This window comes from Hirundo rustica, chromosome 2, assembly GCF_015227805.2.
Source record: "Hirundo rustica isolate bHirRus1 chromosome 2, bHirRus1.pri.v3, whole genome shotgun sequence".
NCBI lineage: Eukaryota > Metazoa > Chordata > Aves > Passeriformes > Hirundinidae > Hirundo > Hirundo rustica.
Window position 1 is genome coordinate 90,965,817 of NC_053451.1, and position 16,316 is coordinate 90,982,132.

Sequence of the window (16,316 nt, forward strand, 5' to 3'; positions counted from 1 at the left end):
AGAAATTGTTTTCGTGGCTGTACCATGTATCTTCATAAAGCCAGCAATGTAGCTGCATTTTGAGGATCATTTTATTTCGTCTTTTTGAAATATCTAGTTTGAAGGGAAATCACTCAGGCAGGAGTGCAACAAAAAAAAAAAAAAAAAAAAAAAAATTATAGCAGAGAACTTATAATGTAATGGTAAGAATTGTGCTTGCCCTGTTGGATATGGATATGATTGGGAAGCAGAATGAACAGGAGGCCCACAGTGTTTTTCTGGGATCAGAGGTGGTGCTCATCAAAGAAAGATCTCATCTGTACAGAGATTCCCCATGTGCTTCATCACTGGCTTTTCTGTGAAGACCCCAAACCTCACTTAGTGAAATGATCTCATTATATTGGATACTGCTAATGCTTGTAAGGGGGATTAGCACAAAGGCTTAGCTGGATTGTAGCAAACCACACGGACTGGATACATAAGGATGAGACAAAGGCACTGTAAAAAACATATTTCTGAGTACTTTACTCTGTTAATGCCAACAGAGGGTGACATCAATCCCTAGCTCATAACAAGCTGTGTCTATGATGGGAGATGGAAGGGACAGGAAAGTAGGACAGTGAGAAGGATGTGGTATAGTGATCACTGAGGATGTGAGTAAACTTGAGTTCTGCCCTAAATTATTTTCATGTTTAATATCAGAGCAATAAAATATTCTGTAGAAGAAAAAGAAGGTGGTGTTTCGTTTGGTGTTGTTTTTTGGTTTTTTGTTTGTTTGTTTGTTTGTGTTGTTGTTGTTGTTTTGTTTTTGTTTTTGTTTTTGTTTTTTGTTTTTTGTTTTTTGTTTTTTTTTTTAATAGCTACCTGAAATCTGAGCGGAGAAATTTGTAAAATTAGTAGCAGAAATATACTACTACCAGAGAAAAATGGATACAAAAAGAAAATTCAATAGTCAGATTTTCCTGTGTTTCTTCTATCTATTGGTTTATATTCTAGAGTGCCTTTTTTCTCAAAGCTAAACTTCACTTCAGAATGAGATAACGTGCTTTTCACAGATTTGGACATTTGGGACTGCAGAGTAAAAAGAGTATCGCTGAAATGCCAGCAGAAGGTGTATAAACAGTTGCACACTGTGAAAGGAGATTAGGCAGTCTTTATCCACACCAATGAAATATCAAAACATCTCTTTCTGGTCTGCAGTACAGATGTGACAACCAAAGAATTTGAATTATTCTGTCTTCCACTCTCTCCTGTCATGCTCTTTTTGGCACTTTGCACAAAGTAGATGGATTAGTTGTGAAGAGCTCTGCTGATATTACAGAAGAAAATGGTATTTGTTGAAATACAAGTCTTTAAATAACTTTGTTGGTAGGTTTCCCTCATGGAAAATAGGTGCCCACCAAGCTGCTCTATCACTCCCCTCTTCAGCTGCAGAAGGGAGAGAAAATATGATGAAAATCACATGGATTGATACAAGAACAGGGAGAGATCACTCACCAGTTACCATCATGGGCAAAACAGCCTCAGCTTGGGGAAGTTAATTAAACTTGCTACCAATCAAATCAGTGTAGGATACTGAGAACTAAAACCAAATCTTAAAATACTTCCCTCTCACCCTTCCCTTCTTCCTGGGCTCGACTTCATTCCCATATTTCTCTAGCTTCTTCTCTCTCCCATGAGAGAGGGTCCTCCACAAATTTCTCCAATGCAAGAGTTGCCCATGGGCTGCAATTCTTCTTCCAGCATGAGTCCCTTTCACAGGCTGCAGCACTTCAGGAGCAAGCTGCTCCAGTGTAGGTCCCCCATGAGGTGACACGTCCTGCCAGCAAACCTGCTCCAGTGTGGTCCCGTCTCTCCACAGGTCCTGCCAAGAGCCTGATTCGGTGTGGGCTTCCCACAGGGTCACAGCTTCCTTCAGGCATCTGCCTACTCTGTTAGGGGGTCCTTCATGCACTGCAAATGGACTCTGCTCCATCGTGGACTTTCATGGGCTGCCGGGGCAAAGCTGCTTCACCATCATCTAGACCATGGGCTGCAGGGGGATCACTGGTGCAGCACCTGGAGCACCTCCTCCCCTTCCTCCCTCACTGACTTTGGTGTCTGCAGAGCTGGTGCTCTCACATGTTCTCCCTCCTCTCTCTGTCTGCAGTTGCCATTGTGTTGTAACTTTCCCTCTTCTTAAATTTGTTAACCCAGAGGTGACATCACTGTTGATACAGGCTCAGTCCTGCCCAGCTGTGGGTCTCTCTTGGAGCCGGCTGACATTGGCTTCACTGGACATGGGAGAAGTGCCAAGTACCCTCAGAGATGCCACCACTCCCAGTAGCAAAACCTGACCAAGCGAACCCCATAAAAATATGTGGCACTTCTAATCTCAGAGGACATGTACCAGACAGGTCATCCTGCAAGCACCTAGACTTTGTCCTCAGCTGTTGAGATCATAATTTTTTTTTGCTGATGGCAATTTAGTTGCTTGAATTACCTCATTTCTGCCAAAGGTAGACCATGGTGTTCAAATGGGGGAGGAAAGATGATCATTATAGATAATTAATTTTATCTGTATGAATATAAAATTATAGCGAGAGGTATGTGAATTTTAACTACCTTCTAGCTTCACCAAGGAAGACTACTATTGACTAATATTGATTAAGTGGGATTAAATCCTTTTTTAATTTTTTTCCTCTGAAGAGGAAAGCAAATTGATTCATTCACTAAATAGCACATAGAGAAGAGGCCTGTTCCCAAACCATATATGCTCAGATATTGACACTTCCCACTTCTGTCTGTGTTTGTCTCCTTTTGGTGGACCTACTTTCCCAAAGAAAAGCACTAACGGAGAATTTTAGAAACTCACTCATGATATTTATAAAACAAGCAGGCTACGTTGGGCTCTTCATCACGATCAGCTGTTCAGTGCCCTAATTAGACTTTGTAAACCCATTCTCCTGGCACAAGAAAAGTCACAGGGTTATTTGCACTGTGGTCCCAGGGAAAGACAATCAGCTAAGACACTGTCATGCTAATTAGCAACTGCTTCTTCAGGCTTATTGGTTTGAAAGGAAGAGTCGCTAAAGTCAATTTAAACAAACCTTAACACCACATTGTTTTAGCGTTTTTTGTTTCTAGGTAGTAAGCTCTTGTAATCGTCTGAGGTGTTTATTACATTAAATTTCAGTCTTCTAAAACTGGTCCCTTAACTCTGAGCAAAGCTGAGTGTGGTGCCCTCTTTGCCTTACTGATGATTCTGATGTGGGAGCCCACAAGAAGTACATTGTGCTGAATGAGTTCAAAATAATATTTGTCCTAGTTTATCTGAGGAGGTTCTAGCTCAAAACTACCTCTTATGTATAGAGTAGCAGCCTGTAGCTATCATTTCTGTGAGAAGACTGTTTTGCCCTTCCAAAATGATGCTTCTCATGCAGCCACATTAATACTCTCAGGATTAACCCCAAATTACTCTTCCTGCATCCCAGAATGTGATGCTTTTATTCTAGGATTTTTTTTCCAGGAAGTATTTTAGGGTGGGCTGATAATTTCAAAATACTGTGATTTATTTTGGAATAAAGTGTTCACTGGGAAGACAATGCCATGCAATTTCTGTGCATTAACTATTCTTAACAAGGAGATATTGCATTAGGAGAGACCCTTTCCAAGTCATCCCAATATTTTAAGTGAACTTTGAGTTTATTCCTTGACAGTTCAGCATGAAGAAGTACCTGTTTCTACAGCTGAAAAAAAATGTGTGAACAGTTATATTAGAAAACTGTTAACAGAATTCTGGGAGTCACACTTTGGGCTGAAAGTGTAAGGACATGTTTAGTGGGTAAAGTGTAGGAATGCTCAGGGAAGTGAATACACTAAAAATCCATGTTCCACTCGAGACTGTCACTAACTCCTTATTAATTCCAGGAGGACTGAGTCTGCATGGCTGTACAACCTGACCTGGATTTGAGGTAAGGCCTTCTGGATGCTGCCACTTCTGTGTGCTTTGTTCAAAGGAAAGTACTTTGTACAGGAGTTTGTTCACTCCTGCATAGAGATGGATTTAAAAAAAAAAAAAAAAAAAAAAAAAAAAACCAACCAGGGAAAAAACCACCTTATGCTTATCAATTAAATTAAAATCTTGATAAATATGTAGCTCTTTTTTTTTTTTTTTTTTTTTTTTTTTTTTTTTTTCTTTTTTTTTTTTTTTTTTCTTTTTCCCCTTAAGGAGCAGCTGAGTGACCTGGGGTTGTTTATCCTGGAGAAAAGGAGAGTCAGGAAGGACCTTATCTCTCTTTACAGCTGTCTGAAAGGAAGTGATAGGCAGGTGGTGGTCAGTCTTTTCTCCCAAGTAACAAGTGTTAAGACAAGAGAAAAGGGCTCTAGGTTGTGCCAGGAAAGGTTTAGATTGGAAATTGTGATATCATTCTTCACTGAAAGGGTTGTTAAGTATTGCCCAGGGGAGTGGTGGAGTCACCATCCCTGGTGGTGTTTAAAAGACATGTAGATTTAGCATTTAGCAATATGATTTAGTGATGGGCTTGGCAAGGGTTAATGGTTGGGCTCTGTGATCAATTCTGTGATTCTGAGTTCCAGAGACTTGCAAGAATATGGAATTGTAGGAAGCTTTTCTCATACTGCAACATTATAATATCTTTCCATATTTGCTTTTGTCTGCCTCATGGTAATATCCACAGACCTCTTGCTGTTATGCAGGTTTTCAGAAAGGCATATGATTCTCAGTTGGAGTAATGGAAGTGACAGTGACAGAACAAATTACAGAGGTAAAAGAAAACCCTGAACAGGAAAATTGCATTACTGAATTAGGCATATTATCTATTATCATTAAAATAACTATACTTTACCCAATCATAATGTGACAAAAGCCAGGCTAACTTGAAAGCAAATTATGATGACACACAGAAAATTTGATTTTATGATGTCTTCTCTGTGACCTGAGTGAGTTTTGATAATTCCAGATAATTCCTGATGGATGCTGAAATAACCCTAAAAGAAGTAAAAACTGAATTCTATTCTCCCTCTCAGTTGTGCATTCCCTCACAGCCACACTATACACTATGTTTCTATGAATGATCAGTGAGTTCTAGTACGCACCAAGAAACAGTTGATTTTTTTGCTTGTGGAGAGTGAATGTTAGATGTATGCCTGATACCAGCAGAAGAAGAGAGTAGGACAAAGAATAGCACCCAAATTTGCCTTTTGTTTCTCAAAATGTGAATCAGAATGAACAAATGTTTGCAGCTTAGCCTGCACCCAAGTGGTTTTGCTTAGGGATTTCTCTCACCGAGAGGCATGCAAGATTATAATTAATTCCTTTCAAATTCTCCTCAAAACACATTTCCTCAAGAAAAAACAATGGATTACCCTTCAGGACCTCCAGCATCTGTTTTGCTTTAAACTTTGATTTTATACTTTCTTTTCATTCCTTCTTCCTACCACACCAATGGAGCTTTTTTTTCTGCTCACCTCTTGCATCCATCCCTCACAATTCTGAGACATGCTGTGTCTCCCATTAAACCTGCTGAGCAGTAACCAGCACAAACCAGCTCTCATAGCCTAGTGGGGTTCAGAGCACCACAAAACTAAGTTACTGTTGTAAGTGGCTGCTAGACCCTTCTCTGAAGTTTGGGAGTTAGTTTTTTTGCATTGGAAGTGCACAGGCTCTGTCTGCTTTACTTATGAGTTGGCATTTGTCTGGCATGTAGGTTAGAATGGATTACTAATTTTAGTGATTTCTTAGAATCTTTACATTTAAATCTTTCTTTCTTTCTTTCTTTCTTTCTTTCTTTCTTTCTTTCTTTCTTTCTTTCTTTCTTTCTTTCTTTCTTTCTTTTCTTTTCTTTTCTTTTCTTTTCTTATTTCTTTTCTTTTCTTTTCTTTTCTTTTCTTTTCATTCTTTTCTTTTCTTTTCTTTTCTTTTCTTTTCTTTTCTTTTCTTTTCTTTTCTTTTCTTTTCTTTTCTTTTCTTTTCTTTTCTTTTTCTTTCTCCTTCCTTCCTTCCTTCCTTCCTTCCTTCCTTCCTTCCTTCCTTCCTTCCTTCCTTCCTTCCTTCCTTCCTTCCTTCCTTCCTTCCGCTCAGTAAGTCCTATCCCTCTCCCTGCTAGCATCAACCTTCAGAACTGCCCTTGGCATTCTCTTTGCTCTGCAGGTGTGGGAATGCAGAACCAGGCAGGAACAAACATCATAAAAGAGATGGGCACCCAAGAAATGTAGGTGGAATTAAGGCAGCTGCCCTAAAACATTGATCCAGAATCTCTGCTGATCCTTCACCTTCACTCCTCAAGCCTGCACCTCCTGGGATGTATCAAACACGTGGGTCTCCTCTTGTTTTCACATTCACCATTCAAATAGTTTCTGTGCAAACTGTGGTTATGGTTGCTACTTTCCCCCTAACCATAACAGGAAAATTAGAACCTCCACCTCTTCCCTCTTGTATGATATCCCACTGGGTCAGAATGCTTGCCCAGAAGTGACAGAACCAGGCCAGTTATCTTTTTCACCAGAGAGCATCCATACTTGAAGACTATTTCTGCCATTCTGTAGTTAGGTCTGCCATCAGTGAGAAGGGCAAACTGTTTCTGTGTTTTGCATTGCAGAGATGCAGAGATCCCATGCCTGCAGCCCTGTGTGCTGGGTGCTACCTAGGTGGGTGGCATCCTACATTCCTGAGCAGCTTGGCAGCCTCCTGTTCCCTGGCACAGCGCAGGATGTCCTGGGGCTCAGCACCTGCTTTGCAGGGCTGTCCCAGCCCTGCCTCTTTTGAGGTGCCCAAAACTTCTATAGGCAAAAAGAAGGGAGCTGCAGAGGACCAGTCTGACCTACTTTCACACAGATACCCGATGATCTGAACCACCAGAAGCTAATTCTCGCTATTGGGTGAGGTTATCACAAATTTATTGGTCAAATTGAGCCAACCAACTTCCAGATTTGACAGCAGCATTACAGTGTTTTCTGCACCCTGGATATCATGTGGGACTATGGCATAGATGGAATCACGCCTCTCCTCATTCCCCAGCTGTTTTCCTTTTGGGAATATTATAATTTCTCTGCGTCTTTCACCATGCCTGCAATTTCTCAGCAATCATTTCTGGGACAAATTGATGTTCTTTTTCCTGGGTTTGTATGTTTGTCTGGTTTTTTGGTGGTTTGTTTGTTTGTTTTGGTTTGTTTGTTTTTTTGGTTTTTTGGGGGTTTTGTTTGTCTGTTTGTTTGGGTTTTGTGGTTTTTATCCTCACTTGAAAAGTTTTCTTCTTTCCAGTAGACCAGAGTGAGGACTTTTAGCCATTCTTATTGGAAATGGAGTGAAAAAAGTGAAGAGGTTTTCTCACACACCTTCAATAATGAAATATCAATGAGAACTCTGGATGCAAAAAACATTAAATAAAAGGATCACTTTCAAAGGCACAAAGCATAGCCTGTTGAAGGCTTTAGTTAAGTACTTATCCATAAAAAGAAGTAATCTTCTCTCCTCTGAAAGATCACAGCCTCCCTTTGTAAAGGAAGGGCCTGGCCCAAGGTGTGTTACTGTGGCAAGCAATAAAGGTGGAAATGAGTGATTATTTTAACATCCTCTCCCAATACAATCTGCATCTACCTCTGGCTTTCTACTCTCATTTCACAAGAAAAATACTTCTATGCTGTGTCTGTGAGTGAAAGGCTTATTTTCAGAAAGTACATCTAGTCACTGCTGCCAGCAGAAATAATAAAGGTGACAGGCTTTCCCATATGAAGACACACTCCTGTCATGTTTTTATAATCATTACTTTATTTAAAATGGAAAAATCCTCCTCCTCCCACTCAGCATGTCTGCAGGACCAGATGCTTGTATTAAAAACTGTATTACTCATTTAGTTTTTTTCCTCATCTCTTCTAACATGAAACCTACAGAACTATGAATTTCAAAAAACAAAATGCTGTAGTAAATTGAAAAAAAACCCCCAACCTTTTATACCTCTCATTAAAAACCACTTTGGTTTAAAATGAAGGTTTAAACCTCCTGCATTCACAGCCCATTCCAAGCCCAGGAGGAGGGGGACTCCTGCATGGGGTCACAGAGCCATGGACGAGCAGCTTCTTAGGCTGAAGCTTGGATAGAGACAGCTCATGATGGGCCTCTAATGTCACTGTGCCGAATTTTTCCATGCTGGTTTTCCTGTCCAGATACACATGGGAGAGGTTCCTCTAGGCAGAAGTACTGCAATCCTGCCCTTGCCCTACGTGCTCTTTCCTGACTGTCAGAGGCAATCTCTGCCCATTTTTCTCTTCTGCTTCTTCTAGAGCAGACTCAAAGCCAGCTGTACTGGTGGAGGCATTGCCATAGCTCTGGGGAGCTTAGGTCTGACTCTGCACAGCTGGAAGTAGAATTCCCTGCCATGACTTTTATTACTATTGGTGTTATGAAACACAGGTTATTTGATTTATTTTTCTGGCAGAGGTCTGCTGAAGTGGCAAATGTCTGCCATTCAGTCCTAACTGTCAACAGACACCCTTGCTGCATGATCTAGTAACTTGTAGTCTTTCTTTCATTACTTCTTTATTTTCTTGTAAGGCCCAGGGTGGAGGTATAATCAAATATTCTCTTGTGATGGAAGCTGTTCCTGCAGGAAGGCAAACTTCTTTCTTGAAGAGGAAGAAGGGTTTTGCTGGTCATTGAAAAATAGGTCGGAAGGGGGATTTGTAATGAGAGCAAGGTGCTCCCCATCGCCATTCCATGAGGCTTTATGTGTGTGTATGAGAGAGGCTGAGATGAGCTCCCTCCTCTGTGCAGGTGCACCTGAGAGCAGCAGGAGGTCAGCCCAGATTTTTCCTTGGATGAAATGGGCTGTGCCACAGCATTAGCAAGGTGGAGCAAGTTTTGACCACTCTCCTGTCTCCTTCAGCATCACCCACTGCTCTCAGACTGCTGAGAAGCCAGGAAAAAAGCCAGAGCCTTGGAGACGCAGAGAGGGAAGAGCCAGGCTTTCCAGCAAGTTTCTGTTCCTACCCACCCTTGGATTAAAATAATTCACAGGGAGATGCATAATTTCATACATTTACTTATCCATGAAATATTTTCCAGAAATCAGTTATGATTAAAAAATACAAAGAACTTCTTGTATTAAGTGCTAAAGAAATACTTTATTACTGCTGACATACAGATAATTGAAACCATTTGAAATGTACAACATATATTTAATAAAAGCATCACTGGTTACAAGAAATATCTCCTGTTCCACACACACCCTTCCCCATACTTGAGATGACAATGTAGTGATTTCAAAAGCATGCCTGTCTTTTCCTGTCATGAGAATACCTGAGAAGAGAAGTTTTTCCTTGTAATGAACAGAGTCAGATTGCTTCTTGGCTGCCTACATTTCCTACTAATACATACATAGGCCTGAGTCCAGAAAGTTTATCTGCACTCAGAATCCTACATCTTGATCAGTTCCACTGTGTTTTAAAACTGTCAACATTTTTACTTTGTTTTGCGCAAAATGGCCCAAGATTATACTTAGCTGGCACCTGCTGGGGTACAGTTCTATTTCTGATGTTCAGACTGCTCTGTCATATCACCTTCAAAGCAAATAGGAAAAAAAGGTAACTCCCTCAACCAGGAGGTACAAAGCACTATGAAATAAGAAAGAGAAGTTAACCAGGTTTTGATTTGCTAAGCTATAAAGAAAGAAAATCTCAGTGTCTGTTTGCCTATTTATCCAGTCATCTCACACTCATTGTTCTCACACACTTGGATTTTACTTTGTAAAACAAAACCCAGATCCGTGTCACAAAATTAAATATTAGGAAGTAAACATATGGAATTTAAGTAAAGGGAATGCTTTAAAAGTTTGAGCTGGAAAAAAAAAAAAAAAAAAGGCAGATGAATAACTGTAAGGTTAAGTGCAAAAAGGTATCTAAAATAATTTCAAAGGAGATGTTTTAAAATTGCCATGACAGCAGCCTTTCAACTGTGTGCTGAAGAAACTGGAAAGTTACTAATGATGCTCCTGATACTTCTGCTCCTACAGTCTAGAGTTCTGGCTTCAGCTTCAAAGGGAATGATGCTCACACCCTCTGTTTGCAGTAAAAAGTTCTCATCATGCTCAGTCCACAAAACAACAGGTAGCTATGCTCTTTCATGTGTACCAGAAGATATGCAAAGGAAAGCTTCCCACTGAGATGAACTCAGCTCAAAATCCTCTGTCCAGGCCGTGGAAGGCTCTTTTCTGGATCTCTGTGCAGCTACTGCTACAAAGCTGCTTTGTGTCAGAGCACACTGGTGTGCTCTCAGCAAGCCAGCTCTTTAGCTGGTGCAAATGGCTGAATCTCCCTGACATCAGTGGAGATTCAACCATTTATCCCAGCACAGGAGCTGAGCTAACAAATTCATTCCTCTCCAAGGCGGATCTAGGGTGTCTGGTCCAATTAAATCTGCACCAACCTTAAGCTCCCTCATCACAGCAGTCATAGAGGTGAAAATATTAATATCTTACCCAGATATTGGTACATAGTGTCTGAGGGCCAGGAACCAGCAGGAGTGGCGGTGTAACATAGGTAATATGGGGCCTGAACTCAAAGCTGGCTCAGGGATGCTGAGTCTGTGCCTGCCTTCAACTGCTCGGTGACCCCAGGGCTGTGGTGGTCCCTGTGAGAGCATCTGGCCACCAAGCAGTGGTGCTGCATGCCTATTTTATACTTGAAAGACCATACTTATGCTATCAATGGAGATGATGTAAGGAGTGAAATTTGTGAAAAACTTTTTTTTTTTCTGAATTTCTGTTATTCCATGAGCAAAATTACTGTAAAATTGCAGTATTTTTGGAAAATTGTCTCCCACTCAAAAAGCCTCAGAATATTTTTCTTTGCAGTTTTGTGTGAGATGTTTTCATGGAAACTTTCAAAGCAGATAGTCATGTTTTCTGGCTGTATTTTTATTCCACTTTGGCAATTATTGATCACATGGTCTAGCTTACAATTCTCTGATTCTCTTGCATTAAGAACAGGAGGTGAAACCATGATGGCTTTGTTTTCCACAAGAGTATTTTATATTTTGAATCTTTCTGCTAGATAACTAGGTGGTAATTAACTCATCCATCTTTAATAGCTGAAGCAAAAGTGGGACATGACTGTTAACTGTGTATTTCCTTTTCATTATCAAGGCACATCATGCTGGGTGAGGATTTGATCTGTCAAATTTATAACCTTTCCTCGGTCTAGAGGTTCCCGCATTTCCCATCTGTGTCTATGTGTGTTCCGCCCATTCCAATATTTTTAGCACCCACCTTGTCTTGATCTGACAAGACTGCCTTTACCTGAGAGTACTTTCAGTACTCTCTTTCTTCTTAGTTGTCCTTGCACTGAGTACCAAGAGTAACTTTTCACTGAGTACCAAGGATAACTTATCACTGAGCATGAGTGAGCACCTCTCATAACAGAGGAGTAATTGCTGCACCACAGTTTGTTGCATTATCAGGAAAGGAGAGAAATCCTTCATTTTTACACAGTTATAGATATCAAAGGATGCACAAACAGGTGCAGAGAAAGCAGATGTAACATCACATGTCTACCTTTCTGCAAAAATGTCCCATTAGTGCAGAAATGCCAAAAACTGTAGGGTGTAGGCACACATTGCAAAGAAACCCTTGGTTACATATGACTATGAATAACAAACTGCTTGGGGCTATGGTTCCTGTTGATTTCAGAGGCTGGAGAGTGCAGCTTCTTCACTAAGATGCTGCTAGAGAAGATCTTTCTGGTCTCCGGCAGGGGCTCCATGCAAAGCAAGAGGTATTTCAGATTGATCTTGTGTGACAACATGGCTATGGGAGCTGAGAGATGCAGGTTTGAACTGCTCCAGTTCACATCTCTGCTAGAAACAGTGATCCATTGTATGTTTGTTTATGGCTCTGAGCATATTGAAGGCAAGCCACTGTGCACACACACTAAAACACACTGGAATGAACCTGGACCCTTTAGCACATTATTGGTGCATGCTGTCAGTGTGAAGTTTGGAGACCTTTTTCTCTTTTATTCAGATATAATAAATGTTGAATACAACCTCCATCAGTGGGGAATGAAAAAGATCTACAACAGCAGAACTAGTAGCCCAGGACACTCATGTGGAAGACAGGGAGACTACATCCAAATCTGTGGTCTAAATCAGGCAGAATTGCAAGAGATCCCACATATTCACTGATGGTTTAGACTATCAGGTTGAGCAGATGCTGCTGAGCATCTCCTGTTTCCAAACAGAACTTTTCCAGTTCCTTGCGGTAATGCCAAGACACGTGCACCCACATAAGAACGCAACATGCACGTACACACAGATCTGATGGCATTAAAGATGACATAAAATGTGGAAGAAAAGCATTCGGCACCTGTCAATCACTTAGTGTCCTTCCTTTGAACAGTAACATCAGATTTCAGAAAAAGCAGGGTGTTGACTATGTAGAATGGAGGCTATAGGATCTTCCTTGGCCTAAATCATAGCATGCCAGCAAGGAATAGTTTGCTCACAGTCAAAGAACACTGAATACACAGGATGATGAAACTAAAAGGTGGTACTTCTTTTCATGCTCTTGGTCTTCAGACTCCAAATGCATGGTTTACATACTGAAAAAATACTTTCACATCCAACTGATGTGACTAATTTCCTATCATACTTAATATTTCATTGTACACTAGATTTTCTTGGAATAGATGTATATTTAATCTCTTCTTTTGCAGAGCTTGAATTTTTATTTTCCTCACTTTTCATCCTTACAAGAATATAGTTGGCTGTTTCTGACTTCTCCCCATCCTAGCTCACAGATGAAAGGACCAATATTTGGAGATAGTGTGCTGCCTAGAAAATATTTTTTGTGTCAATAAATTACTTGTTCCTTCTCAAAGAACATTTCTATATCTCTTACTGACCTCTTGCTCCTGGTGTGCTTGGAACATTTATTGGTTTTCTCACCATTCCCCCACTCTATGATCTCTAGGATTTTCCAATTGATTTCTCATGTGCTTTCTTCATTTTATTCTTACCATCTTTGTAGTCTATGGCCAGACATTGCTGTAGTTGTGGCCAGCAGATGAGGTCACCAGCTACATGTCTGTATTTGGCAGAATTTGGCAGATGTCTCTATTTTTGCTATAGTAATATCAGTCAGAGACTGGAGCTCCAAGACGTTGTCACAACTTCATTTCCAGTCCTTGCCCTGAACAGGGGAGGGGCTGAATAGGCAAAGGGTGGCACCATATGCACACAATTTAACTTTGCTTTGCTTTTCTTTACCGGAGTGATTTTCTGCCTAAGCACGAAGGAAAGTCAGATAAATATTTATCAACTTGATTCTTATCTGAAACAAAACATATGCTTATGTATTCGTTATCGGGGCACAGTAACATAAATAGCATGATGGCATGATGACGCAGACTAGAGATCCAGCTCAAGAAGTGTTTGATTTCATATATTTATGGGAAAGTGCTATTAGATTTTGGGAAATATGGCATATCTTAAATCCTAACTGTACTTTTATGTAAAGCTGCAAAATGAGAAACTCTGCGTTAGCCACTCTGAAGGACAATAAATACAAATATTCACACAAGGATGAACCTTCAGGAGGAAGAAAATGCACATAACTACATCAGATATTTGAAATGAGAAGTCTGATTTTTTTTACTTGGCCTGCAGTAAAGAGAATCTAAAAGTAATTTTGCAGAAGTGCCTCAAACCACAAAGTATTTTTGTTGCTAATGATTTCAATAGTATTATATTTGTTGTAAGCAATTCATTAGCACTGCCTTTTCCTATCTTATCATAAATCTTCTGACAATGAAATATCTGAATGTTACTCTTGCAAAAGGAAAAAAAAAAAAAAAGGAATTGATCAAAGATTGTCACTGTGTTAAAGAGATTCAAAATAGCTCTGGTTTAATACCAGGAAATGACATACATTTTGCTTGTGTTAGTGTTCCTCTCTGGAATGCTTTGACGGGCATAACAGCCAAACATTGCCAAAGCCAACAAGACTGGCAAGAACAATGTCAATATTTAGGGAAGTTTGTGGAAAATGCAGGAAGGTTTGAAAATCCTGATAAAACTGACCCAGAGACCAGCACCCACTCCTTGGTTTTGCTGCCAGGATCCTGGGAGACTCCATTCATTTCAGTGATATTTTTCAAGTCTGGAGGAGACAACAAAGCCAAGTTCTACAAAACAACAAAAGCTCTAACACACTCAGCCCTGTGTTTGCTGCTGCTGTAGTCTGGCAGAAAACTTCCACCAGCAGGTTTTTCACCCTGAAAAATCCCACTGTGTTTCTTATTCACTACACTGTGGTCTTAGTAAGAGAACAGCAGGGTCACAAGCCACCCACTTACCCTTCTCCTCTGTGTCCTGGGAAGACAAGATGCCCTGTACCATTTGAAAGGTAACTGGAGCCTGACCTGGGAGAAAATGATAAAAAATTGAGTTTAACCACCATGCAAAATCACACAAAAAATATAAAAAATACTACTCGTCTGCCTATAATTTTAATGAAATACAAAGTGGTGGGCTTATGCAGCTATTTTCACATACTGGAAAATGATTTTCATTGTTTTCAGGTGTTGGTGTTTCAAAAGGGGAAATACTATTATTCATGAATTTTGATATAGAAAATATATTCTAGGGGATTTTGATTGAGTGATATGCTTGAAAGCAGAGGCATGATGAATAATGTTTGTAAACAATAATGTGCTAGGATAAAAAATTGCATAAAGAAAACAATAGGTTTAAAACTCTGAGAGGTCACATGAAGGGTCGTAACTATGTACAGTTTAGAGAGTTTTGGGTTTAGAGAGAAAGGATAATAACTTGAAAACACTGTTTATCCTATAATCATCTCAAAAAACCAAACCAAACCAAAACAAAACAAAAAAAACCAAACCAAAAAAAAAACAGACAAAAGAACTGCCTGTCTAGTTTAATCTAGCCTTTTTTCTATAACATCTGAACAAGTCTGTCACTAAAAGTAGTGAGCATGTCACTGTGGTTTTCTGGTGTATGTACAACTGAATGTACAAAGACCTGTAGCAAGAAGTTATCTGCTCTATTTTACAGCAAGGGGGGATAAGAGGAAGAAATTGCATTTGTACAAGAGAAAGAGGAATGGATAACTAAAAGGATTTTTACCCTGTTTTTCTAAGGAAACTAGCCTTATCCTGTTATGCTACCTGCGCTCTTTTGTGTCTGTGAGCTGCACATATAACTTTAGAATGCATTGACTAATTTCACCTCAATGGGCAGAAAGGTAGAATTATCAAATATGTTGAGATCCTACTATTGCCAGAGATAGAGCATTTGAACTTCCAGTGAGTTATTCCACCACTGCTAGACATCAGGAATGCACACCCATTAGGGAAAGTCCGTATGAAAATTAGAGACAACCACTCAGTAGGAGCAAGATCTTTTGCTTGCGGTTTCTGTAGTGTCACAATTCATTTCTTAACTTGAAGCAAAAAGATGGCTCTGTCTCAAAACGGAATTCAGAATGAATACAAGCTCATTGGTTAGTGAGCACACCACAGAGAAGAAGGTTGGAGGCTCATGATTTCCATTTGCACTAGTTGGGTTGGTCGTTTAGGGCAATCAGTTTTGCTTCCAGGATATTCTTGGGATGATGATGAAGAAATAGAGAAAGCGAATAGGTCTACATTTAGGCTGAATGAGGAAGGTGAAAAACAGGATCATGGAAATAGTGGAAATAGCTGAAAATGTGGCATATGGCTATTTCACAGAGACACACCTGAAGGGATTAACACAAAGATGATCACACCTAAAGGAGTACCAGTCAGCAGAATAAAATGGAGAGCAGTGAAATTTAAGAACTCCAGTTACTCTGCCACACTATATTAAAAAGTTTGTATGCCTGCTCTATGTTTCCTTATGAAGAAAATACTAAAATTGATACCAAAATGCTGCAGCAAAGATCTCTAAAAATTACAAGTTTTAAATGAAAAATTGCACATCGATTGGGGTTGTCCCAGTAGCTATCAGAAAGGGACCTTCTTGGGCAAAGTTCCTGTGTCTTTTCTCCTCCACATTGACAGGAATTATGTTTTGACAAGTTCTGAATTCAGAGGAACAAGATGAGGAGTATCTGAACAGACAACATCCACCATCCAAATGGAACAGCCTGAATGGAAAATTCAGTGGTGCCCATTAGAAAAGGAGAAATAACTCTAGTGCTGCCATAAAAAGACCTCCCAACTACAGCTCAGTTGATAGGTGCCACTCCTCAGCAGCAGATCACTGAACTTTCAAAAATTCTTCTTCTTACCGCAACAGGGGAGTAAGAAGAAGAAATCCAGCCTGGAGGGTGGTGTACACC